Genomic DNA, 26,502 nt, shown 5'->3' with positions numbered 1-26,502 from the left:
CTGGGTCTTCCATTCCTGTGGCGGTCCTCATGAGAGCCAGTTTCATCATAGCGCTTGATGGTTTTTGCGACTGCACTTGAAGAACCTTCTAGAAATGTTCCATATTGACTGATCTTCATGTCTTGAAGTAATGATGGACTATCGTTTCTCTTTGCTTATTTAAGCTGTTCTTGCCATAATATGGACTTTATTTTACCAAATAGGGCTATCTTCTGTATACCCCCCTACCTTGTCACAACACAACTGACTGGCTCAAATGCATTAAGAAGGAAAGACATTCCACAAATTAACTTTTAACAAGGCACACCTGTTAATTATAATGCCTTACAGGTGACTACCTCATGAAGCTGGTTGAGAGAATGCCAAGAGTGTGCAAGGCTGTCAAGGCAAAGGGTGGCAATTTGAAGACTCTCTAATAGAAAATATTGAAACGACCCTGGGTTTATAAGCGCGGATATTGACTCTGCAGCTCGAGCATGCTTTTGCGGCACAGTCGATAGCGCGCTGGAGTTCGGGCTAGAAGGTCGATGGTTCAAGACCTGCTCCCTGCCTGTTTCATTACGTTGGTGTCAGAAGTGGGATCAGACCTTGCATCCACGACAGTGAGCGCGTTCTTGTAAGACGTAGAGTCGCAAGCAACCTCACCAGCTGGTTGAGAGAATGCCAAGAGTGTGCAAAGCTGTCATCTAGGCAAAGGGTGGCTATTTGAAGAATCTCAAATATAAAACACTTTTTTGGTTACTACATGATTCCATATGTGTTATTTTGTAGTTTTGATGTCTTCATTATTGTTGTTCAATGTCGAAAATAGTACAACTAAAGAAAAACCCTTGAATGAGTAGGTGTTCTAAAACTTTTGACTGGTAGCGTACATCTATTTAATTGCCCATTGGTATACAGTGGCCCTCCACTTTACGTTCCCCTGTGTAACATCTGGTTATAACAGTAAGTAAGACGAATGGATAGGAGGTTACAATGTTTTAATGGACTGGATTCGTCTTAATTAGCGTTGTTAATTGCCAACATCGTAGGCTATGCATGAAGCAAATAAGCAGTATTATGTTAACATCCGTAACTACGCGTTATGTTTTTATTTTTTATTGAGAAAATCCTATAATTCCAATCATTTCTGTCGGCCCTTCATACGCAGACACTGTTGATGGCGAGCTGTGCGTTTCTATACTGAACACATATAAATGCAATATGTAAAGTTTTGGTATCATGAGCTGAAATGAAAGATCCCAGAAATGTTCCATATGCACAAAAATGTCTCTCATATTTTGTGCACAAGTTTGTTTACATCCCAGTTAGTGAGCATTTGTTCTTTGCCAAGATAATAAATCCACCTGACAGGTGTGGCATATCAAGAAACTGATTAAACAGAATGATCACTACACAGGTGCATGTTGTGCTGGGGACAATAAAAGGCCACTCTAAAATGTGTAGTTTAGTCACAAAACACAGTGCCACAAATGTCTCAAGTTTTGAGGGAGCGCGCAATTGGCATGCTGACTACTGGAATGTCCACCAGAGCTGTTGCAAGAGAATTTAATGTTAATTTCTCTACCATAAGCCGTCTCCAAGATCATTTTAGAGAATTTGGAAGTACTTCCAATCGGTCTCACGACCGCAGACCACATGTAACCATGCCAGCCCAGGACCTCACATCCTGCTTCTTCACCTGCAGGATTGTCTGAGACCAGCCACCAGGACGGCTGATGAAACTGAGCAATATTTGTGTCTGTAATAATGCCCTTTTGTGTGGAAAAACTCATCCTGATTGGCTGGGCCTGGCTTCCCAGTGGGTGAGCCTTGCTCCCAAGTGGGTGGGCCTATGCCCTCCCAAGCCCTCCCATTGCTGCGCCCCTACCCATGTGAATACTCAGTTTAGGGCCTAATGAATTTATTTCAATTCACTGAGTTCCTTATGAACTGTAACTCAGTAAAATCGTTGAAATGATTGCATGTCGCGTTTATATTTTTCTCCTGTATAGATGTTCCAAACGTTCCCTCCCCTTGCCCTGCAGTCCAAGCTGCTAGAAGCTGCTGTTCCTTCTCGCGCATTATTTTCTACCTTGTGCCAAAACCTGTCAACAGATAGACGAAATAAGACAGGGCTGCATTTGCATATATCCTTATGCCTGCCTATCCATCACTTTCTTCCCCATTCGCATCGCTTTCGCTTCCATGCTCTACTGATGCTGAAGTGAGTGTTGGGTTTGCGTCTTTTTAGTACATCTTCATCACTCATTCCCGCCTCTTCGAATAGGCTCTGAGAAACAGCATTTTCAAATAGATTTTTGGTTGATTGCGAAACATTCTGCCAAAGCGGTTTGTTCTTCGGGTAATTTATGTAGACAAACAGCATTTGGTTCTTCTGTAGAGTAAATGGCCGATCAAAGAGGAGCGATGATCCTTAAACGATCCAGCACTGTGTCAATAATTAGACTAATTAATTCCGCTTCAACAACCTCTCATTGCCTTGTTCACAAATAGGCTACTAATACCAATTTAGATTTTAGAACAATCAAAACAGATATTCTGAATACAAGACATTTAGTACGAATAAAATAACAAGGACCGATCATAGCCTATCTATTAATTCCAAGTTAGCAACGAAACCTGCCTGTGAAGCCTATTCCTGAAAAACGCCTAGGAAAGGAGAGCGACGTATCCAAAATCCAGCGCATCAGCGTAGCCTACGGAGCACCATTGATAGTGTTCTTTGGAAGTGACAGGCTACAGTGTTTTGCCGTGACACATTGTATACGGAGAAGGAGTCGAAGAAGGATAGGAGGCAGATGATATTGGGCAGCAAGTGAGTATTATGGATATGGATGAAGCATTACTTTATTCCTTGACAATATTCATTCTGCAAATAAGCTACCACTCTAATCGTCGAGGATGTTTAACAAATAAGCTAACCAATAATATTTGTCTCATTGGGAGGAGGTCAGTTGGGTTGTGTAAATGGTGCAATTCCTTTGATAAATCAATAAATTATACTTCAAGAGTTGATTTGGAGAACGATAGTCAACTTCATATAGGGTATTTGTGTGTACTCCGTTATGAATGGTAATGAATGGTAGTGGCATTTTGTGTATCTCTATCAAATAAGTTCTTAGAATTGATGGAATTGTCTTGTCTTGCACCAGATCCATTTAGGAAGAAAACCTGCCTGCCATTCCCAAGAGCGAAGGGTGATGATCTGTTAAGACCACCAGTTTCTTGCTCACTGCTGACAGCAGCACTCAGGTGAGTGATAATACTATTCTGTCTACTGAGAAAGTTGTTGTACATTTTATGGAATAGTGTATGTTTTGTCAAAACCATGGAAAAAGTAATGTTGCCAAATAACTAAATAGTCATGACCTCAGCCACTGACTGATTATATCCTGAGCCTATAGTGGTTCTAGCTACATGTTTACTTGTTAATGTTTGTGGTATATAACAACAGTGTTGTGTTCAGTTGCTGATGCCATTGATAACACACCTGTTTAATGTCAACCTATGTGTAAGTCTAATGTTCTAAATTGTCTTTATGATAGTGTTCTCATGGTAATGATATAAGGTTTAGAGTACCAACAGACAATTAAGATGTGACTATATGAACATGGTTTGCGTAAGACATTGAGATTAGGATATACCTGAGACCTGAGTGTTATTGTACCGCAACAACACTGTAACTGCAAGTTGCCCATCCAAAGTAGTGTGTCTTTGCCCAGAGAAAATGTATTTTATTAGTATTTATTTGATTAAACCTTGCACAGGGAAGAACCATTTAGACCATGCCTATTTTGTAAGGTGCCCAGCTTCAGACACAAAAAGCAGGAGGAAATACACATTTAAATGACAACAATGTGAGTTGCTGTTAATAATCCCATGAGGAAACACGTGCATGTGCACTGTATTTGTGGTTTTCATTAGTGCAATGTATTAGTGTGTATGTTTTGCCTCATACTTGATGTAGGTTCCCTAGTGATACTGTATTATGGAGAATGAAAAAATAATGGAGGATGGATGGTGCTTTCAAGACAACTCGGAAAACTGATTTTTTTTTCTGCACAGAGCTTCCTATTGGTTGATTCTGATATTTTCCAAGTGGGAAACCTGGCGCACATTTTTCTACAACTAGTTTCCAAGTTGGGAATTTCAGAGGTGCCGAGTTGTCTTGAAAACGACAGGAGACCTGAGATGTTTAGACCATATACATAATCCTGTGGATGAGATCAATTCTAATGTTGAGTTAGTGGTTCTATTTTTATTACCACCTGTTACGGGAATCCAGATCCACTGCTGTCCCTTCTCGCGGGGCTTGGCATTGGAAATTATGATTGAAGAATGTATTTTAATTCTGAGAGAAAGATGTTTGGAGCTTTCTTTGTTATGTAGCCATTTCTATTTTTGCATTTGGACTATTTATGGTCTCATTTTAAAGGGTTAAGGGTGGTAAATACGATCTGTTGTGTTTTGATGTGATCTATTATCTACCCATCCTAGATGCCTGGTGTGAAAGAGAATAATTGCAGACAGCAACTCAGTGAACACATCCATACTAATCTAACCTTCTAAACAATGGCGCTGACAGAGATGGTCGCCTCGCTTCGAGTCAATAGAAACAATGCAGGATTTTTGTTTTTTTAATGTATTATTTCTTACATTGTTATCCCAGGAAATCTTAAGTCTTATTACATACAGCTGGGAAGAACTATTGGATATAAGAGCGACATCAATTTACCAACATTACGGCCAGGAATCCGACTTTCCCAAAGAGGATCCTCTGTTTGGACCACCACCCAGGACAATGGATCTAATCCCAGAAGCTGACCCAAAACAACGTCACCGCAGAAGGGGCAGACAGAGCGGCCTCCTGGTCAGGCTTCGTTGATGTGAACATCGCCCACAGCTCCCGAGTATACTACTCGCTAATGTCCAGTCTCTTGTAGACGAAAATCGAGCAAGAGTTGCCTTCCAGAGAGACATCAGAGATTGTAACATTCTATGTTTCACGGAAACATGGCTGTCTCTGGATATGTTGTCGGAATCGGTTCAGCCACCGGGCTTCTCCATGCATCGCACTGACAGAGATAAACACCTCTCTGGGAAGAGGAAGGGTGGGGGTGTATGCTTCATGATTAACGACTCATGGTGTAATCATAACAACATACAGGAAAGTCGAGTCCTTCTGATCACCCGACATAGAATTCCTTACAAACAAATGCCGGCCATATTACCTCCCAAGAGAATTCTTACAGATGGTAGGCAATTATGGTCACAGTTATGAAAACTTAGGACACTAAAGAGGCCTTTCTACTGACTCTGAAAAGCACCAAAAGAAAGATGCCCAGGATCCCTGCTCATCTGCATGAACGTGCCTTAGGCATGCTGCAAGGAGGCATGAGGACTGCAGATGTGGCCAGGGAAATAAATTGCAATGTCCGTACTGTGAGATGCCTAAGACAGCGCTACAGGGAGACAGGACGGACAGCTGATCGTCCTCGCAGTGGCAGACCACATGTAACAACACCTGCACAGGATCGGTACATCCGAACATCACACCTGCGGGACAGGTACAGGATAGCAACAACAACTGCCCGAGTTACACCAGGAACGCACAATCCCTCCATCAGTGCTCAGACTGTTTGTAATATGCTGAGAGAGGCTGGACTGAGGGCTTGTAGGCCTGTTGTAAAGGCAGGTCCTCATCAGACATCACCAGTAACAACGTCGACTATGGGCACAAATCCACCGTCACTGGACCAGACAGGACTGGCAAAATGTGCTCTTCACTGACCAGTCACGGTTTTGTCTCACCAGGGGTGATGGTCGGATTCGCGTTTATCGTCAAAGGAATGAGCGTTACACCGAGGCCTGTACTCTCGGGTGGGATCGATTTGGAGGTGGAGGGTCCGTCATGGTCTAGGGCGGTGTTTCACAGCATCATCGGACTGAGCATGTTGTCATTGCAGGCAATCTCAATGCTGTGCGTTACAGGGACGACATCCTCCTCCCTCATGTGGTACCCTTTCTGTAGGTTCATCCTGACATGACCCTCCAGCATGACAATGCCACCAGCCATACTGCTCGTTCTGTGCGTGATTTCCTGCAAGACAGGAATGTCAGTGTTCTGCCATGGCCAACGAAGAGCCCGGATCTCAATCCCATTGAGCACGTCTGGGACCTGTTGGATCGGAGGGTGAGGGCTAGGGCCATTCCCCCCAGAAAGTCGCGGGAACTTGCAGGTGCCTTGGTGGAAGAGTGGGGTAACATCTCACAGCAAGAACTGGCAAATCTGATGCAGTCCATAAGGAGGAGATGCACTGCAGTACTTAATGCAGCTGGTGGCCACACCAGATACTGACTGTTACTTTTGTTTTTGACCCCCCCCCCTTTGTTCAGGGACCAATTATTCAATTTCTGTTAGTCACATGTCTTTGGAACTTGTTCAGTTTATGGCTCAGTTGTTGAATCTTGTTATGTTCATACAAATATTTACACATGTTAAGTTTGCTGAAAATAAACGCAGTTGACATTGAGAGGATGTTTCTTTTTTTGCTGAGTTTATATCCTGAGGCTGCATTTATTGTAGCTGGGGATTTTAACAAAGCAAATTGAGAACAAGGCTACCTGAATTCTATCAGTATATTGATTACAGTACTCGCGGGAGTAATACACTCGATCACTGCTACTCTAACTTCTGCGATGCATACAAAGCCCTCCCCCGCCCTCCCTTTGGCAAATCCGACCACGATGCCATCTTGCTCCTACCGTCTTATAGGCAGAAACTCAAACAGGATGTACCAGTGACTAGAACCATTCAACACTGGTCTGACCAATCGGAATCCACGCTTCAAGATTGTTTTGATCACACGGACTGGGATATGTTCCAGTCAGCCTCAGAGAACAACATCGACCTATGAGTTTATAAGGAAGTGCATTGGAGATGTTGTACCCACTGTGACTATTAAAACCTACCCTAACCAGAAACCGTGGATGGATGGCGGCATTCGCGCAAAACTGAAAGAGTGAACCACAACATTTAACCATGGAAAGAGGTCTGGGAATATGGCTGAATATAAACAGTGTAGTTATTCCCTCCGCAAGGCAAACAAACAGGCGAAATGCCGGTACAGGGACAAAGTAGAGTCGCAATTCAATGGCTCAGACAGGAGATGTATGTGGCAGGGTCTAGAGGAAATCACGGATTACAAAAAGAAAAACAGCCAAGTCTCGGACACCGATGTCACGCTTCCAGACACACTAAACACCTTCTTTGCCCGCTTTGAGGATAAAACAGTGCCACCGTCGCTGCCTGCTAACAGGGACTGTGCCCCCCCCTCACCTTCTCTGTGGCCGACGTGAGTAAGACATTTAAACGTGTTAACCCTCGCAAGGCTGCTGGCCTAGACGGCATCCCTAGCTGCGTCCTTAGAGCATGCACAGACCAGCTGGTGTGGGAGAAATTGGTTATGTGGGAGAAATTATATACATGATTTTGGTAAACACAAGAGAAAGATACACTTATGGGTTCATTTCCTGTTCTGGTAAAATGCATTGTCTATTGTACATGGCAGGAAGCAGATAAAGGAAAAATGCAGACACAGACGCCTAGACCAGCTGGACATGCAGGGATCGGGGGGATGGACAGGAGAGGGGGTCAGCCAGGGGACCAACTGATGGATTACAGACATCAATCACATCACAGGGGAGACACACAAGTCTGTTTGATCTTAGACAACCATATGAAGAGAAGGCGACCAGGGCAGCTGAACACACTAAAAACTAGAGATAAAGGACACATACAAAAGGGACACATGGGGTTAATTACAGGGTCTAAACACAGGCCACAGGAAAGGGGGATGTATATTATCTTTAGGTCAAAGCAAGGGTCTTGTCATCATTATAATCTGGCCGAAAGCAGATGTGGGCGTTACTGGGCTGAACAAGCAGGACGCACCGATTGGGATGTAACTGTATTGGGGGATGAACTGATGATGTATGTGTGGGTATAAAATGAAGAGGGAGAGCTCTGGAAAGGTGTGGGTCCCGCGGGGCACTCCGGCTTGTTATACTGTTGTATTAAAGCCTGATTGATTTCACAAAGTTCTGGTATGCGTTATATTTGAACCGATTTGCCACTACACTGGCTGGTGTGTTTACTGACATATTCAATCGCTCCCTATTCCAGTCTACTGTCCCCACATGCTTCAAGATGGCCACCATTGTTCCTGTACCCAAGAAGGCAAAGATAACTGAACTACATGACGACCGCCCCGTAGCACCCACTTCTGTCATCATGAAGTGCTTTGAGGGAATAGTCAAGGATCCTATAACCTCTACCTTACTGGCCACCCTAGACCCACTTCAGTTTGCATACCGCCCCAACAGGTCCACAGACGATGCAATCACACTGCACACTGCCCTAACACATCTGGACAAGAGGAATACCTATGTAAGAATGCTGTTCATTGACTACAGCTCAGCATTCAAGACCATAGTACCCTCCAAGCTCATCATCAAGCTGGAGGCCCTGGGTCTCAACCCCGCCCTGTGCAATTGGATCCTGGACTTTCTGACGGGTCGCCCCCAGGTGGTGAAGGTAGGAAACATCTCCACTTCGCTGACCCTCAACACTGGGGCACCACAAGTGTGCGTGCTCAGCCCCCTCCTGTACTCCCTGTTCACCCACGACTGCGTGGCCATGCACGCCTCCAAATCAATCATCAACAACAACAAGACAGCCTACAGGGAAGGTGTGGGCACTCAGAGTGTGGTGTCAGGAAAACAACCTCTCACTCAACGTCAACAAAACAAAGGAGATGATCGTGGACTTCAGGAAACAGCAGAGGGAGTACCCCCCTATCCACATCGAAGGGACAGCAGTGAAGAAGGTATAATTTTTTTTTAAATTCCTCTGCGTACACATCACAGACAAACTGAAATGGTCCACCTACATAGACGGTGTGGGGAAGAAGGCGCAACAGCGCCTCTTCAACCGCAGGAGGGTGAAGAAATTTGGCTTGTCACTCAAAACCCTGACAAACTTTTACAGATACACAATCGAGAGCATCCTGTCGGGCTGTATCACAGCCTGGTACGGCAACTGCACCGCCCTCAACCGCAAGGCTCTCCAGAGGGTGGTGCGGTCTGCACAACGCATCACTGGGGGCAAACATCTGCTAACCAGGTGTATGTGACCAATACAATTTGATTTGAACCTCTGTGCTCCTATGAGTCCAGTAGCTTCTATTGGACTCGGTTATAAGGGCATGACTGTAAGTACAAGTAGGTTTAGTGTTAGAAATACAATTTTAATCCATTCCACCGTTATCAATATGTTTAAAAACATTTAAAATGTGCCATTACAATTACGTAGGGTACCAGTAAAAATGTAGTACACACCTACTCATTCAAGGGTTTTTCTTTATTTTGACTATTTTCCACATTGTAGAATGATAGTGAAGACATCAAAACTATGAAATAACGCATATGGAATTATGTAGTTTATTCCCACATATGCTGAGAACTTGTTGGCTGCTTTTACTTCACTCTGCGGTCCAACTCATCCCAAACCATCTCAATTTGGTTGAGGTCAGGTGATTGTGGAGGCCAGATCATCTGATGCAGCACTCCATCACTCTCCTTCTTGGTAAAATAGCCCTTACATAGCCTGAAGGTGTGTTGGGTCATTGTCCTGTTGAAAAACAAATGATAGTCCCACTAAGCGGAAACCAGATGGGATCGCATTATCGCTGCAGAATGATGTAGTTGCCATGCTGGTACGGCAACTGCACCGCCCTCAACCGCAAGGCTCTCCAGAGGGTGGTGCGGTCTGCACAACGCATCACTGGGGGCAAACTACCTGCCCTCCATGACACCTACAGCACCCGATGTCACAGGAAGGCCAGAAAGATCATCAAGGACAACAACCACCCGAGCCACTGTCTGTTCACACCGCTACCATCCAGAAGGCGAGTTCAGTACAGGCACATCAAAGCTGGGACTGAGAGACTGAAAAACAGCTTCCATCTGAATGCCATCAGACTGCTAAACAGCAATCCCTAACTCAGAGAGGCTGCTGCCTACATTGAGACCCAATCACTGGCCACTTTAATAAATGGATCACTAGTCATCTTAAACAATGCCACTTTAAATAATGCCACTTTAATTATGTTTACATATCTTACATTACTCATATCATATGTATACAGTGGGGCAAAAAAGTATTTAGTCAGCCACCAATTGTGCAAGTTCTCCCACTTAAAAAGATGAGAGAGGCCTGTAAATTTCATCATTGGTACACTTCAACTATGACAGACAAAATTAGAAAAAAAAGAATTTATTTGCAAATTATGGTGGAAAATAAGTATTTGGTCAATAGCAAAAGTTTATCTCAATAGTTTGTTTTATGCCAAAAGCAAAATACCAAGGAGAACGAACAAAAACGAAACAGTTCTGTCTGGTGAAGACACAGAGACAAAAAACAATCACCCACAACTAAAATGGGGAAAACAGGCTACCTAAGTATGATTCTCAATCATAGACAACGGACGACACCTGCCTCTGATTGAGAACCATACCAGGCCAAACACATAAATACCACATAGAAAAAAGAACATAGACTACCCACCCCAACTCAAGCCCTGACCAAACTAACACAAAGACCTAATAAAGGAACTAAGGTCAGAACGTGACACCTGGCCAAGATAGGCAGCACCAAGTCATTACAAAAAAATTACAGACAGACAACATGAAAAACTACAAGTAATCTAGTAAAAACCATTGAATTCACAAGAGTATAAAACAGCAAATTAAAAACATTGACAGGTCAGGGAATCAGACTTAAAATCCTTCATCATTGATTCAAAAACACCAATCAGGACAAGTTCTTCCAGTTTAAAAGTATTTTGTAAGGTGTTCCAAGACGATGGCGCAGAGTACATAAAAGCCCTTTTACCAAATTCAGTTCAGACATTTGGAACAGTTAGCAGGATAAAGTCCAGCGAACGAAGAGAGTACCCACCATATTTCTGAACAATAAAAATGCACAAATAAAAAGGTAGTAAGCCCAAAATGGCTTTGTAAATAAAAGTATACCAGTGACTGAGCCTACAAGTGACTAGAGAAGGCCAGCCAACCCTGGTATACAAAGTGCAGTGGTGCATAAGGGTTTTGCAGTTTAAAATAAATCTCAAAGTGCCATGGTAGAGTGTCAATTGATCTCAAACACTGAGCGGAAGCATTCATATATAAAATATCCCCATAGTCAAGTAAAGGCATAAATGTAGCTGATACTAGCCTCCTTCTGGCTTCAAAAGAAAAGCAGGCCTTTATTCCTAAAATAAAATCCCAATTTCAGCTTCAAGTAGTTGAATATGCAATTTAAAAGAGAGGCCGTCATCAATTAAAATTCCAAGATATTTATATGTAAAGGTTCAGAGGTCTATTTCTTGCATTAGAAAACACCATTAGTTTAATTTTGTCAGTATTGAGGATAAGCTTCAATTGACACAAGGTATGTTGAACAGTATAAAAAGCAGTTTGCATGTTCTGGAAAGCTTTTGTAAGAGACGAGGCACAACAGTAAATAACAGTATCATCAGTATAAAAATGAAGTTGTGCATTTTGGACATTTTTGTCAATCATTTATATAAATAGTGAATAAGAGAGGACCAAGTACAGAGCCTTGGGGCACACCATTCAAGACAGACAATTTAACAGACATAAGCCCATCAAATTGAGTGCACTGAGTTCTATCAGACAGATAGTTAGCAAACCTTGCAACTGCATGCTCCGAAAGACCTACACTCGACAATCTCTGCCTTAGTATATAGCATGATCAACTGTATCAAAAGCCTTAGAGAGATCAATAAAAAGTGAGACACAGTGCTGTTTTTTGTCAATGGCTTCAGTGATATCATTTAAAACCTTCATGGCTGCTGTAATTGTGCTATGCTTCTTCCTGAAGCCCGATTGGTACATTGATAAAATAGAGTTAGTAAATAAAAACTCTTTTAGCTGTTCACTTACAAGGTTTTCAAGTATTTTCACCAGGGGTGACAGCTTTGAGATTGGCCTATAATTATTTAAAATCTATTGCACCTTGCCTATACCACTCGGCCATTGCTCATCCATATATTTATATGTACATATTCTCATTCACCCCTTTAGATTTGTGTGTATTAGGTAGTTGTTGGGGAATTGTTAGATTACTTGTTAGATATAACTGCACTGTCGGAACTAGAAGCACGAGCATTTTGCTACACTCGCATCAACATCTGCTAACCAGGTGTATGTGACCAATACAATTTGATTTGAACCTCTGTGCTCCTATGAGTCCAGTAGCTTCTATTGGACTCGGTTATAAGGGCATGACTGTAAGTACAAGTAGGTTTAGTGTTAGAAATACAATTTTAATCCATTCCACCGTTATCAATATGTTTAAAAACATTTAAAATGTGCCATTACAATTACGTAGGGTACCAGTAAAAATGTAGTACACACCTACTCATTCAAGGGTTTTTCTTTATTTTGACTATTTTCCACATTGTAGAATGATAGTGAAGACATCAAAACTATGAAATAACGCATATGGAATTATGTAGTTTATTCCCACATATGCTGAGAACTTGTTGGCTGCTTTTACTTCACTCTGCGGTCCAACTCATCCCAAACCATCTCAATTTGGTTGAGGTCAGGTGATTGTGGAGGCCAGATCATCTGATGCAGCACTCCATCACTCTCCTTCTTGGTAAAATAGCCCTTACATAGCCTGAAGGTGTGTTGGGTCATTGTCCTGTTGAAAAACAAATGATAGTCCCACTAAGCGGAAACCAGATGGGATCGCATTATCGCTGCAGAATGATGTAGTTGCCATGCTGGTTAAGTGTTCTTTGAATTCAAAATTAATCACAGACAGTGTCACCAGCAAAGCACCCCCACACCATCACACCTTCTCCTCCATGCTCTCTGTGTAACGCTCGTCGTCGGAAGGAGTGGACCAAAGCGCAGCATGGAAAGTGTTCATGATTTTATTGATCAAAGAAAACACTCGAACAAAGTAACAAAACGAAAGCGAACAGTTCTGTCAGGTAAACAGATACTAAACAGAAAATAATTACCCACAAAACACAGGTGGGAAAAAGGCTACCTAAATATGATTCCCAATCAGAGACAACGATAGACTCAAAAACAAAGAACTAGGAAACATAGAATGCCCACCCTAATCACACCCTGACCTAACCAAATAGAGAAATAAAACGGCTCTCTAAGGTCTGGGCGTGACAGTACCCCCCCCCCCCCCCCCCCCCCCCCCCCCCCCCCCCCCCCCCTGAACCTATAGGGGAGGGTTCTTGTGGGCATCTACCCTCGGTGGCGGCTCCGGTTCGGGATGTAGCCCCCGCTCCCTGCGCTGATCCCTCCGCTTCTGTGGATCGTCGCCGGAGACTCCAGACCGTGAATCGTTGCCGGAGGAACCGGACCGTGGATCATCGCCAGAGGCTCTGGACTGGGAACCCCCGCTGGAGGCTCTGGACTGCAGCTCGTCGCTGGAGGCTTCGGACTGCAGGCCGTCGCTGAAGACTCCAGACTGTGGATCGTTGCTGGAGGATCCGGACTGCGGACCGTCGCTGGAGACTCCGGACCGTCGCTGGAGACTCCGGACCGTCGCTGGAGACTCCGGACCGTCGCTGGAGGCTCCGGACCGTCGCTGGAGACTCCGGACAGTCGCTGGAGACTCCGGACCGTCGCTGGAGGCTCCAGGCCGGGGACCGTCGCTGGAGGCTCCGGACTGGGGACCGTTGCTGGAGGCTCCTTGCCCTGGATTTTCCCTGCAGGCTCCGGGCCATGGATTATCACTGGAGGCTTCGTGCCATGGATCATCACTACAGGCTCCGGGCCATGGATCATCACTGGAGGCTTCGTGCCATGGATCATCACTACAGGCTCCGGGCCATGGATCATCACTGGAGGCTTCGTAAATGGAGCCGGAACAGGTCTCACAGGACTGAGGAGACGTACTGGAAGCCTGGTACGTGGAACCAGAACAGGTCTCACCGGACTGGGGAGATGCACTGGAAGCCTGGTGCGTAGCACAGGTACAAGATACACTGGTCCGTGGAGGTGCACTGGAGGTCTCGAGTATAGAGCTGGCACAACCCGTCCTGGCTGGATGACCTCTTCCGCCCGGCAGATGAGGGGAGCTGGCACAGAGCGCACTGGCCTGTGAGTGCTCACTGGAGACACCTTGCGCATCACTGCATAACACGGTGCCTGACCAATCACACTCTCCTAACGGTAAGCACGGGGAGTTGGCTCAGGTCTAAACTCTGACACTACCAATCTCCCCGTGTGCCCCCCCAAATATTTTTTGAGGGCTGCCTCTCGGGCTCCCGTTGTTGTCGTGACTCCTGGCCTCGTCGCTGTTCCTCTAATTCCTTGTATCTTCGTTGTTCCGCTCTTGCTGCTTCTATCTCTTCCCTTGGACGGCGATACTCTCCAGCCTGCGCCCAGGGTCCTTTTCCGTCCAGGATCTCCTCTCATGTCCACTCGTCCTTTTTTACCACGCTGCTTGGTCCTTTGGTGGTGGGTAGTTCTATTACGCTCGTCGTCGGAAGGAGTGGACCAAAGCGCAGTGTGGAAAGTGTTCATGATTTTATTGATCAAAGAAAACACTCAAACAAAGTAACAAAACGAAAGTGAACAGTTCTGTCAGGTAAACAGATATTAAACAGAAAATAACTACCCACAAAACACAGGTGGGAAAAAGGCTGCCTAAATATGATTCCCAATCAGAGACAACGATAGACAGCTGCCTCTGATTGGGAACCACACTCAGCCAAAAACAAAGAAATAGGAAACATAGAATGACCACCCTAATCAAACCCTGACCTAACCAAATAGAGAAATAAAACGGCTCTCTAAGGTCAGGGCGTGACACTGGTGGGAACCACACATACAGAGATCATCCATTCACCTACCCTGCGTCTCACAAAGACACAGCGGTTGGAACCAAAAATCTCCAATTTGGACTCATCAGACCAAAGGACAGATTTTCACCGGTCTAATGTCCATTGCTCGTGTTTCTTGGCCCGAGCAAGTCTCTTATTATTATTGGTGTCCTTTAGTAGTGGTTTCTTTGCAGCAATTCGACCACAAAGGCCTGAGTCACGCAGTCTCCTCTGGACAGTTGATGTTGATGTGTCTGTTACTTGAACTCTGTGAAGCATTTATTTGGGCTGCAATTTCTGAGATTGGTAACTCTAACTTATCCTCTGCTGCAGAGGTAACTCTGGGTCTTCCATTTTTGTGGCGATCCTTATGAGAGCCAGTTTCACCATAGCGCTTGATGGTTTTTGCGACTGCACTTGAAGAAACGCTCAAAGTTCTTGACATTTTCTGGATTGACTGACCTTCATGTCTTAAAGTAATGATGGTTGAGGTCCTTTCTCTTGTGACCTCTAATGAGGTCGTTTCTCTTTGCTTATTTGAGCTGTTCTTGCCATATTCTGTATACAACCCCTACCTTGTCACAATACAACTGATTGGCTCACACACATTAAGAAGGAAAGAAATTCCACAAATGAACTTTTAACAAGACACACCTGTTAATTGAAATGTATTCCAGGTAACTACCTAATCAAGCTGGTTGAGAGAATGTCAAGCATGTGCAAAGCTGTCAGTTCACAAAGTCACGATCACAGATAATTTCCCGGTTCGACTGGTAAATAGTACTGCCAGGGTTCAGGGATGCCTCTCAGAGAGAGTTATATGAGTTTGCACTTATGACATATCTGCATTGAAAAGATCACGTTGGGTCAAAAACAGATCCGTTTAACACATTTAAAAAAAACATAAATAACGTGACAATTATCCTGCATGTGGAGTTAGTGAAAACAGTGGATATAGTTCCTCTGACATTTGAATATGCACCGTGTGCCGGTGTGTTAGGGCATGTCTTGTATTCTCAGTTACTTAGGTCAGTGGTGTCTATGCCTGTGTCATTTATTTGTATTTATTTTACCAGGGAAGTTGACTGAGAACACATTCTCATTTACAACAGCGGTCTGAGGAGTAGTTACAGGGATGAAGCTGGGGATTATTAGGTACACATGATGGTATGAGTGGGATACAGTTCAGAGGCAAGCCAGCAGTGGGATGCAGTTCAGAGGCAAGCCAGTGGTGGGATACAGTTCAGAGGCAAGCCAGCAGTGGGATGCAGTTCAGAGGCAAGCCAGCGGTGGGATGCAGTTCAGAGGCAAGCCAGCGGTGGGATGCAGTTCAGAGGCAAGCCAGCGGTGGGATACAGTTCAGAGGCAAGCCAGCAGTGGGATGCCGGGTGGTATGCTACTGCTGATTAAATCACTTACAGTTTAAGTTCATGTTGTGGATAGATAATATGAATCTGTTTCTTGTCGTCGGCTAAATTCAAGAAATTGTTTATTTTGTGATCCATGCTCCGGATATGGGGAAGCCAAAAGAAAACACACACACACACACATTTTAATCATGCTTATGGATGGTCCAGCTCCACCCAGAACCTCGGGTTATAGAAGGCTAAACACATATGCTATGTGGAAGAGACTTTTTGTGTGCTTTAGTCAGATTTACACCTTCAACCTCATTTGGTGTTGAGCCACGTTTTGTTCAATGTCTCCCAAACATCTTTCCAGTCTTACAATTACTAAAAGGAACAGGTCTAAGTGTTTTGTTTTGTGTGCTCAGAGACCTTTGTGATCATTGAATACCAAAGTCATTCTTTACTGTGTTGAGCTTTCCAGGATCTATATGGACCCCAATCAGGCGACCTCAGGAGAACTCAGGAGAACTTGTGCCCCAGTCTCTGGACCAGTGTTTCCTATGTCCAGTCCTCGATTACCCCCAACAGCACACATTTTTGTTGTAGCCCGGGATGAATATACCTCATTCAGGGCTTGATGATTAGTTGACAAGTTGAATCAGGTGTGCTTGTCCAGGGTTACAATACAAATGAGTACTGTTGGGGATACTTAAGGACCGGAGTTGCAAACAATGCTCTAGAGCATAGCAATTTAACATGGCAAATGTCTCCGGTGTGCACAGTGAATCCTGTGATGCTCTAATGAATGCACAAACATGATTGTGGATCCTCTTTTCTTTAGTCCAGTAGGAATGTTAATTTCAGATTTAACGTCTGTTTCCTGTTTGGTGTTTGGCTTTGTGACGCACTAAATGAATTTGCAGAGGCGTCGTAATCTCTCAACAGAAACTGATGAACAGTCTCAGGGTCTCGGTTAATTATAACAATGTTGTTGACACTTGTGTCTGTGTGTGTTGCCTGTCTGCGTGTGTCGCAGTGACTGAGAAAATCGAATGTATTTTGCAGTGTTTATGCAATTGTTTTTTCATATGTTCACACAGCCCCTAATTACCACCAAAGATCTTGAAGTGATTAATTGGAACCAAGCTACCAACCTGTTATATGTTTAATGTAGAACAGCACATTAGGGTCTCATTCCCTCTTAAAATATAAGGGTGCTTGACATATCAAATCTGGCAAACTTTGACTGTACAGTGTCCACTCAAACATGCCATTATGTGCTGCCAAGTATTTTCACTGTACACATATAGAGCGTTGTAAAGCAGCAGAGCAGCAATGGTTCCAGGTGCTGTCCATGGTCCTGATTCTGCATGTTAGAAACAGCTACAAAAGTTAGATGAAATCTTGCTAATCAACACCAACCATTGAGCAGACTGGAGAAGTGGCAGAGCAATCAATTTTTTTCCCCTGGAAGTTAAAAGCACAATTTAAGTTGGATGTCTTTGGCTCCACCATGGTGAAGAGAATGTTAAATCCCACAATCTCTTACAAACCCTTTCTCACTCGCTGTCATTCTTTCTCTCTCACATTCTCTTTCTCTCTCTCTCTCTCTCTCTCGCTCTCTCTCACTCACACATGCGCGCACACACACAACCAGACATGGGTTGAAATATGTGTGTATTTGAATATTTGATATTTAAATATTTTTGTTCTGTATTTGGGTATTTTCAAATACTAAGTCCAAAATATATACTTTTATTTGGGTACTTGAATGGTTATTTGTAAAAAATAAATAAAAAACATGAATTTATTTCAAATACTATTTTCAAATACCTGATTGAAATTCATGACTCGGTGTATCTTTGTATTTTCAAATATTGTACTTTCCAAGTGTTTTTCCAATTACAAAACAGGTTGTTTGGATCCTGGATGCTGATTGTTTGGTATCCCGCAAAATACCATGACGTGGTAATCTCATTATTCCACTGTCCCACACCCCAGGCAGGAAATGTATACATATCATCTCCCTGGAGGAATAAAGCGTCTAAACATAATTTTTCCATGCTACTATTTGGTTTGCAACAGTTGGGGGTTTTATACACCTACCTGTCTACCTCAATAACCTGTGCAACAATGTATCATTTTACAAATGCGATCTCTCCGGTGTTAGTTGTCTAGCTCTAGGAATATGCAGATATGTTCCTAGGGCTAGCTAGCCCAAGAATGAACGTGAAAATAACAATTCACCATGGAAACCGTAAACACATTAACCAGCGCAGTATGGTCTATGTAGACCTATTGGATATTTATTAAATAATTATTTATTGAAGTTCTTGTCTCTCATCATCATTGCATCTCTGATAGCTACACTACCAGTCAAAGGTTTTAGAACACCTACTCATTCAAGGGTTTTTCTTTATTTTTACTATTTTCTACATTGTAGAATAATAGTGGAAACATCAAAATGATGAAATAACTCATATGGAATCATGTAGTAACCAAAAAGGAGTAGTTGCACTACTCCCTCCTTTCAAAGAGCGTGTCCTCGCGCTAGCTTGCGACTCTACGTCTTACAGGAACGCGCTCACTGGCCAAGCACACACACTGTCGTGGATGCAAGGTGCGATCTCACTTCTGACACCAATGTAATGAAACAGGCAGATAGCAGGTCTCGAACCCTCGACCTTCTAGCCCGAAGTCCAGCGTGCAATCGACTGCCGCAAAAGCACGCTCGAGCGGCAGAGTCGATATCCGCGCTTATAAACCCAGGGTCGTTACAATATTTTATATTTGAGATTCTTCAAATTGTCACCCTTTGCCTTGATGACAGCTTTTCTCACTCTTGGCATTCTCTCAACCAGCTTCATGAGGTAGTCACCTGGAATGCATTTCAATGAACAGTTGTGCCTTCTTAAAAGTTCATTTGTGGAATGTCTTTCCTTCTTAATGCATTTGAGCCAATCACTTGTGTTGTGACAAGGTAGGGGGGTGTACAGAAGATAGCCCAATTTGGTAGAAGACCAAGTCCATAGTATGGCAAGAACAGCTCAAATGAGCAAAGAGAAACAACAGTCTATCATTACTTTAAGACATGAAGGTCAGTCAATATGGAACATTTCAAATACTTTGAATGTTTCTTCAAGTGCAGTCGCAAAAAACATCAAGCGCTATGATGAAACTGGCTCTCATGAGAACCGCCACAGGAAAGGAAGACCCAAAGTTACCTTTGCTGCAGGGTAAGTTCATTAGAGTTACCAACCTCATAAATGCTTCAGAGTTAAAGGAACAGACACATCTCAACATCAACTGTTCAGAGGAGACTGTGAATCAGGCCTTCGTGGTCGAATTGCTGGAAAAGAAACCACTACTAAAGGACACCAATAATAAGAAGATACTTGCTCGGGCCAAGAAACACGAGCAATAGACATTAGACCTGTGGAAATCTGTCCTTTGGTCTGATGAGTCCAAATTGGAGATCTTTGGTTCCAACCGCCGTGCCTTTGTGAGACACGGTGTGGGTGAACGGATGATCTCTGCATGTGTATTTCCCACCATAAAGCATGTGTTATGGAGGTGTTATGGTGTGGGGGTGCTTTGCAGTTGACACTGTCTGATTTATTTAGAATTCAAGGCACACTTAACCAGCATGGCTACAACAGCATTCTGCAGCGATACGCCATCCGCTTAGTGGGACTATCATTTGTTTTTCAACAGGACAATGACCCAACACATCTCCAGGCTGTGTAAGGGCCATTTTACCAAGAAGGAGAGTGATGGAGTGCTGCATCAGATGACCTGGCTTTGGTTTTGCAAAGGTGTTGTGGACGGGCGTGGCATATGGGTGTAAGCATCTGCCGCTGGTTCCAAAGGTTTCATGATTGAATCCAACTATATAAAGTTGTTTTTGATATTTTTAGTTTTAAGCCTCTCGTAAACCTTGACCCTTATCTTAACCATTCGGAGTTAATGCCTAAACTTAATCTTGGAGCGATACAGAGAAGAAACAAAACACTTAGAAATGTGACTTTTACATTTGAGAAACATTGCGCCAACCTTAGTTGTTGCCTATGTATGCCTATTGGATATTTATTGAAGATCTTGTCTCTCATCATCATTGAATCGCTGCTAGCTAGCTACGTGCCAATGATTTGTTTAGCATAGCAATTTCGAATGAATAGAATTAACCACCGTGTCACGGTCGTCCTCCTCTTCATCGGAAGAGGAGAGGCGAGAAGGATCAGAGGACCAAAACGCAGCGTGGTATGTGTTCATAGTGAATATTTAATAAAGAAAGTACTGAACACTGCATACAAAACAATAAACAAATAACGACCGTGAAGCTACAAATGAGACCTGTGCTGACACAAGCCACTAACATAGACAATCACCCACAAACAAACAGTGCAACCCAGGCTACCTAAGTATGATTCTCAATCAGAGACAACTAAAGACCTGCCTCTGATTGAGAACCATACTAGGCCGAAACATAGAAATCCCAAATCATAGAAAATCAAACATAGACTGCCCACCCAACTCACACCCTGACTATACTAAATAAATACAAAACAAAGGAAATAAAAGGTCAGAACGTGATAGACATGAGAAAATAACTAATGACCAGCCGCTTGTGTAGCAACTTCAGAATGCAAACACAAATTTACTTGTTTAAATAAAGTTTTAATTAAAAAATGTAATTCAAATTTGTATAAATATGTTGGCAACTGTTTTATAAAAGCGATAAGGCCCTCAAACCTGGGGATTATCGTGTGATAACTCCCTCCTAAGGGCTGTCCCCAGCCCAAGGTGAACAGCCCTTAGGAAGGAGTTATCACACAATAATCCTTGGGTTCTCATGCCTTACTGTTTAAATACATTCCAGTATTCAACTGCTTGTTTTTTCAAATAAAATAATCTGAATATGTGTTTTTAAATGTTTGGAAAAGTAATTTAAATACCTGAAATAGAATTTGAACCCAGGTCTCTCTCTCTCTCTCTCTCTCTCTCTCACACGCACACACACACACACACACACACACACACACACACACACACACACACACACACACACACACACACACACACACACACACACACACACACACACACACACACACACACACACACACAACCTCCATCTGTCTAGAGCCCTATTAAATGTCAAGCTCTGCTTTTTTCCTCTACTCCCTCTATGTAAATGAATGTTTTAGAGTGAATTCCATTTTGAATTGAGTCATTTCAGGATTTGAATTGGACATACCATTTTTATTATAAAATGCTCATGATGCAGACATGGGTTTTTTAGATATTCAAATCAAAATGTTCTCCCTCTTTCTCCCTCCATCCCTTTTGCTTTCTATCCCTCCACCCCTCTCGCTGTCAGTCAGTCCGTCCGTCCGTCCGGGCAGTCTGAATGGCTCTACCCGGCAAAATGCCAGGCTCTACACACCAGACAGAGTCAAAAGGTCAACAAGAAGTCACATGTTGAAGTCACTCAACGGATATACCAGCCAGCTGTGCATGACATTGATAACAAGTAAATCTATTTCTGCTGTTAGAAATTCCATGTGTTTTTGCTTCATGATAATTGACATGAGGAGAATGTGCTTTAGCCATATTGAGAAAGCATAGTGCCCAATGTCAATACTTCCCTTCCTATAAATGCTTTTCTGTGATATCGGGTTTTGCTCAGTTATTTGGGCATGTGCCCACACTGGCTCCATCTCTATGTAATATTGCAGTCATTACTGAGTGAATGTCAACGACACTTGAATGGAAATGTGTAAGATTACCAGCTGATACTTGAGACATAGAGAGGAGACGAATGGAGAATGTAGCTGTGCCTGCCCCTGGGCAAATATCACCAATTGAAAGAAGAAAGTAAAAAGAAGAGGTAGTGTTATTTTTGTCTGGCACATGCCATATACTCCAGATGCTGTCTCTCACAGTCAGGTGACGTTCCAAGGCCTTTTACAGGGTGGCCTGACTTTACCTTATATTCTTACTTCACCAGAGTCAGGACAGCACATCTGGTTCATCTGCAACAAAAGACATGCAGTGCTGGCAGGTGGACATCAACAGTTGTGAATTTGAATCAATCTTACTGGCTTGCTTCATTAACAACTGATAATGGTGATCGTGTGAGGTCAGAAACATGATGTTCTTTCCTGCAGCGAGAATGCATGAATTATCCTGGAAACCTGATAACCGGTTGATTGAACATGGTCTTAGATAAGAGAATGGAGTTAGTAGAAGAGCGTAGTTCATTTGCATTGGCCTGGTTGCTTGTTACACATTTACTTCCCTGGACCCAGTTATCTGGATTTCACTTATTGGATAGGATTAAATACATGGCAATATCATGAATAGAACTGACAATTCATTGACTTGAATGGGGACTCCCGTTCAATTCATTCTATTCATTCTCATTTTAATCCTATCCGATAGGTGAAATCCGAATAGATAACTTTTGAAAAACTCAGAGGTTAAGGTCTAGATTAGTTCTTTAGAGGCACAACAATTCTATGTGTGATTGATTGTGTTTGTTTAAATTGTGGAGTCTTCTAGTGGAGCAGGCGATGAAATGAAAAGCATGTTCACATCAGGAGAGATCAGCATGAAACAATTTCATTCTGCTCCTGTTTGGGATTAGGACGGTCTGAATGGTAATGTGTTGCATATGCCGTGAATATCAATGTGTGTGTGGACATGTGTGCAGCATATTGAAAAAGGGAAAATGACAGCTCTGAATATGCAGGAAGCTGGGCTGGGATAGCCTTCATGTTTTTACAGCTCAAGGGGGAATGCTGTTGACCCATTTAAAATATGTTTTTTTTCCCACACGTTTGATGCCTTACACATTAGGTACTCTACTATGTGTATCAACTCAATTAAATGTCAATCCAAACCATGGCTCTCATATCATAGAATTGGGACCTTATGCCTATTTGATTGTGTAATGTGACTGTCGTGGCAGTTTTAAAATTGGAATTCCTTGAATATTGTATCAGTGTTGAGAAAAATATCCCGGTGCAGTAGTATTTATTTATGAGTTGGCATCTCTGTGTCTTTCTGTCAGTTTGACACCTCACGTGTACCTACTGGTATGCAAAAAACAGAAGATTTTTTTATTTAATTTTGTGTGTGGTGTGTGTGAGCAACGTGTGTGTTTAGGCATGTATGCAATTCCCCACATTACTGCTGCCATACATGTGATTTCAGTTCCCTGCACCATACCTTTCCCCATCCACGACATCAAAGCCAAGTCTTCAACCCCTAACTCCCCTCAGGAATGGGATTTAAAAATATTCTCTCTCATTGCAGTGTTATCGCTTTCTTCCTTTGTCCCGTTATTCGAATGTGCTTGTTGTAGACAATAGGGAACCATTTTAAGATAGCCGATGAGGAAGAGAACATTTTAATCTCAGCTCTGTCACTTCCATAAAGGAAAATACTATATATTTGAAGTAAACAATCTTGCCCGTCTGTTGTTATCTCATTGTGTGTGGTGGTGGGGATTGTATTAACAGAAATTGTGCCAAACAGTGAAAGGAAACAATCACGTGCTTATGGTTCTCATTCTGTCTGAGGAATTATCTTTGGGCTTTTGTTATAATAGTGATTATTTTATATTTTAGTAGAGTGTGAAAGGGGGGAAAAGGAGAGACAGAAAATAAAGGAAGCAAACGCTTAAAGGGTGAGAAACAGAAGGCGCATCAATGAACTTCTTGACACTTGTAGACTCAGCCGGGGACAGATCTCTCCCCATCTTTACAACCATTGAATCTACAGTTCCTTCAGAAAGTATTCAGACTCCTTGACTTTTCCACATTTTGTTACATTACAGCTTTATTCTAAAATTGATTTTAAAAAATGTTTTACATCCTCAGCAATCTACACAGAATAGAAATGACAAAGCGAAAACGGAAAACAAGTTTTTAGACATTTTTGCAAAAACAGAAAAACCTTAATAACATAAGTATTCAGACCCTTTCCTATGAAACTCTAAATTGAACTCAGGTGCATTCTGTTTCTATTGATCATCCTTGAGATGTTTCTACAACTTTAAAAAAAAATATATATATATTTTTTAAATTTTACCCCTTTGTCTCCCCAATTTCGTGGTATCCAATTGTTAGTAGCTACTATCTTGTCTCATCGCTACAACTCCCGTACGGGCTCGGGAGAGACGAAGGTTAAAAGTCATGCGTCCTCCGATACACAACCCAACCAAGCCGCACTGCTTCTTAACACAGCGTGCATCCAACCCGCCACAGGAGACGCTGGTGCGCGATGAGACAAGGATATCCCTACCGGCTAAACCCTCCCTAACCTGGACGACGCTAGGCCAATTGTGCGTCGCCCCACGGACCTCCCGGTCGTGGCCGGTTACGACAGAGCCTGGGCGCGAACCCAGAGTCTCTGGTGGCACAGCTGACGCTGCAGTACAGCGCCCTTGACCACTGCGCCATAAATGACAATAATGTCTAAAAACCTGTTTTTGCTTTGTCATTATGGGGTATGGTGAGTAGATTGTGAGGGAAAAAAGCTGTTTAATCCATTTTAGAATAAGGCTGTAATGTAACAAAATGTGGAAAAAGTCAAGGGGTCTGAATACTTTCCGAAGGCACTGTATTATGGAAGCAGCTGAAGAGGAAGACATCTCCCAGAAGGTTGTGGAAACAAGGACACCTATTCTGCCAACACCACGATCAGCTAGTGCGGCTGTGGAAGGGGTCCTCCGCGTCCTCCACTGCCTCGACACCACCCAAGAGGATTCACTTCCAACTAGCGGTTGGCCTCCTATCATGAGTCGTCTCAGTGAGCCAGCCCCCCAGCCTACCCAGCAGACCGCCCAGGTCAGCGATGACCGACTGTCCCTCACGGACAAGTATGACGGGACTCCATCCCAATGCTGGGGCTTCTTTCCCCAGTGCTCCCTCTATTTTGCCCATCATACGGGAGCCCCCATCACCGAGAGGTCCAAGGTTTCCACGGTCATTTCCCTGCTGACCAGAGAGGCGTTGGAGTGGGCTACGGCCGTCAAGGAGAGAGGAGAGGAGGAGCTAGGTTCCTACGAGAGGTTTATGGCTCTGTTCAGGGCAGTCTTTGACCATTCACCAGAGAGCAGAGACGGAGGAGAGTGACTACTCCAACTCCGGCAAGGTGCCCAGACCGCTGCTGAGTACGCCTTCACCTTCCGGACCGTGGCAGCCTCCAGCAGATGGAATGACCCGGCACTCTGCACCCTATTCCGTGGAGGACTGAGCAAGGAGGTCCAGACCAGAGTCACACACATCACAGCACCACTCACCCTGATCGTGGGACTTCTGCACCAAGACATCCTTCCCTTCCTCATCATCAAAGCACCCGTACACAGTCATCCTCAGCCTCCCGTTGCTCCAACATCATGACCCCACCATCTCTTGGTCAAGGATAACAAATCACTGCCTGGGCTCCCGGATGTCAGAAGACCTGCTTTCCGTTACCCTGTGATTCCACTCGGTTGAGAGTCCTGTGGTTGCCCTCCAGCCAGACATCCCGGATGTTTACCAGGATCTCTGGGAGGTTTTCTCCAAGAGCCGCGCCACCTGTCTCCCTCCTCATCGCCCCTGTGACTGTGCTATCGACCTGCTTTCAGACTCTGCACCTCCGCCCAGTCACGTCTTCCCTCAGTCGGTGGCTGAAATCGAGGCCATGGAGGAGTACATCCAGGAGGTTCTCCAGCAGAGTTTTCCTGCTCATCCACCTACCCTGCATTGGCAGTCTTCTTCTTTGTGGCCAAGAAGGACAGAGGTCTACGTCCGTGCATTGATTACAGAGGCCTCAATTCCATCACCACCAAGTACTTCTACCCTCTCCCAGCCTCCATCGAACATCTCCGCGGGGCCCGTTTTTTTTTACTAAACTGCACTTGCGGAGTGCCTACAATCTGATCCGCATTCGTGAGGGGGATGAATGGATAACGGACTTCAGCAGGATGTCTGGGCACTACGAGTACTTGGTAATGCCTTATGGGTTAGCTAATTCTCCGTCGGTGTTACAGGCATTTGTGAATGAGGTGTTCCGGAACATGATTGGGTGCCAGGTGGTCGTGTATATTGACAAAATGCTGGTCTACTCGGCCACCTTGGAGGATTACATTGCCCACATCCGGGTAGCGGAGGAGGAGTGCCAGTTCTATCAGGTGGCTGTCTCCTTCTTGGGAT

The 26,502-nt window shown here is 43.8% G+C and overlaps 1 protein-coding gene across 1 annotated transcript in view; it reads left to right on the top strand.

Annotated features, from left to right (window-relative positions):
• The first annotated feature begins 2,083 nt into the window (after positions 1–2,083).
• Positions 2,084–26,502, top strand: part of LOC110509404 (sodium/calcium exchanger 1) — a 79,993-nt gene continuing 55,574 nt past the window's right edge. The window contains exons 1-2 of the mRNA XM_036968337.1: positions 2,084–2,818; positions 3,156–3,255. The gene's annotated coding sequence lies outside the window, so the exon portion shown is untranslated. The remainder of the gene's footprint in view (positions 2,819–3,155; positions 3,256–26,502) is intronic.

This window comes from Oncorhynchus mykiss, chromosome Y (genome assembly GCF_013265735.2).
Source record: "Oncorhynchus mykiss isolate Arlee chromosome Y, USDA_OmykA_1.1, whole genome shotgun sequence".
NCBI classification, from domain to species: domain Eukaryota; kingdom Metazoa; phylum Chordata; class Actinopteri; order Salmoniformes; family Salmonidae; genus Oncorhynchus; species Oncorhynchus mykiss.
Note: the sequence above shows the minus strand (reverse complement) of the source record. Positions and strands in the feature narration are given on the sequence as shown.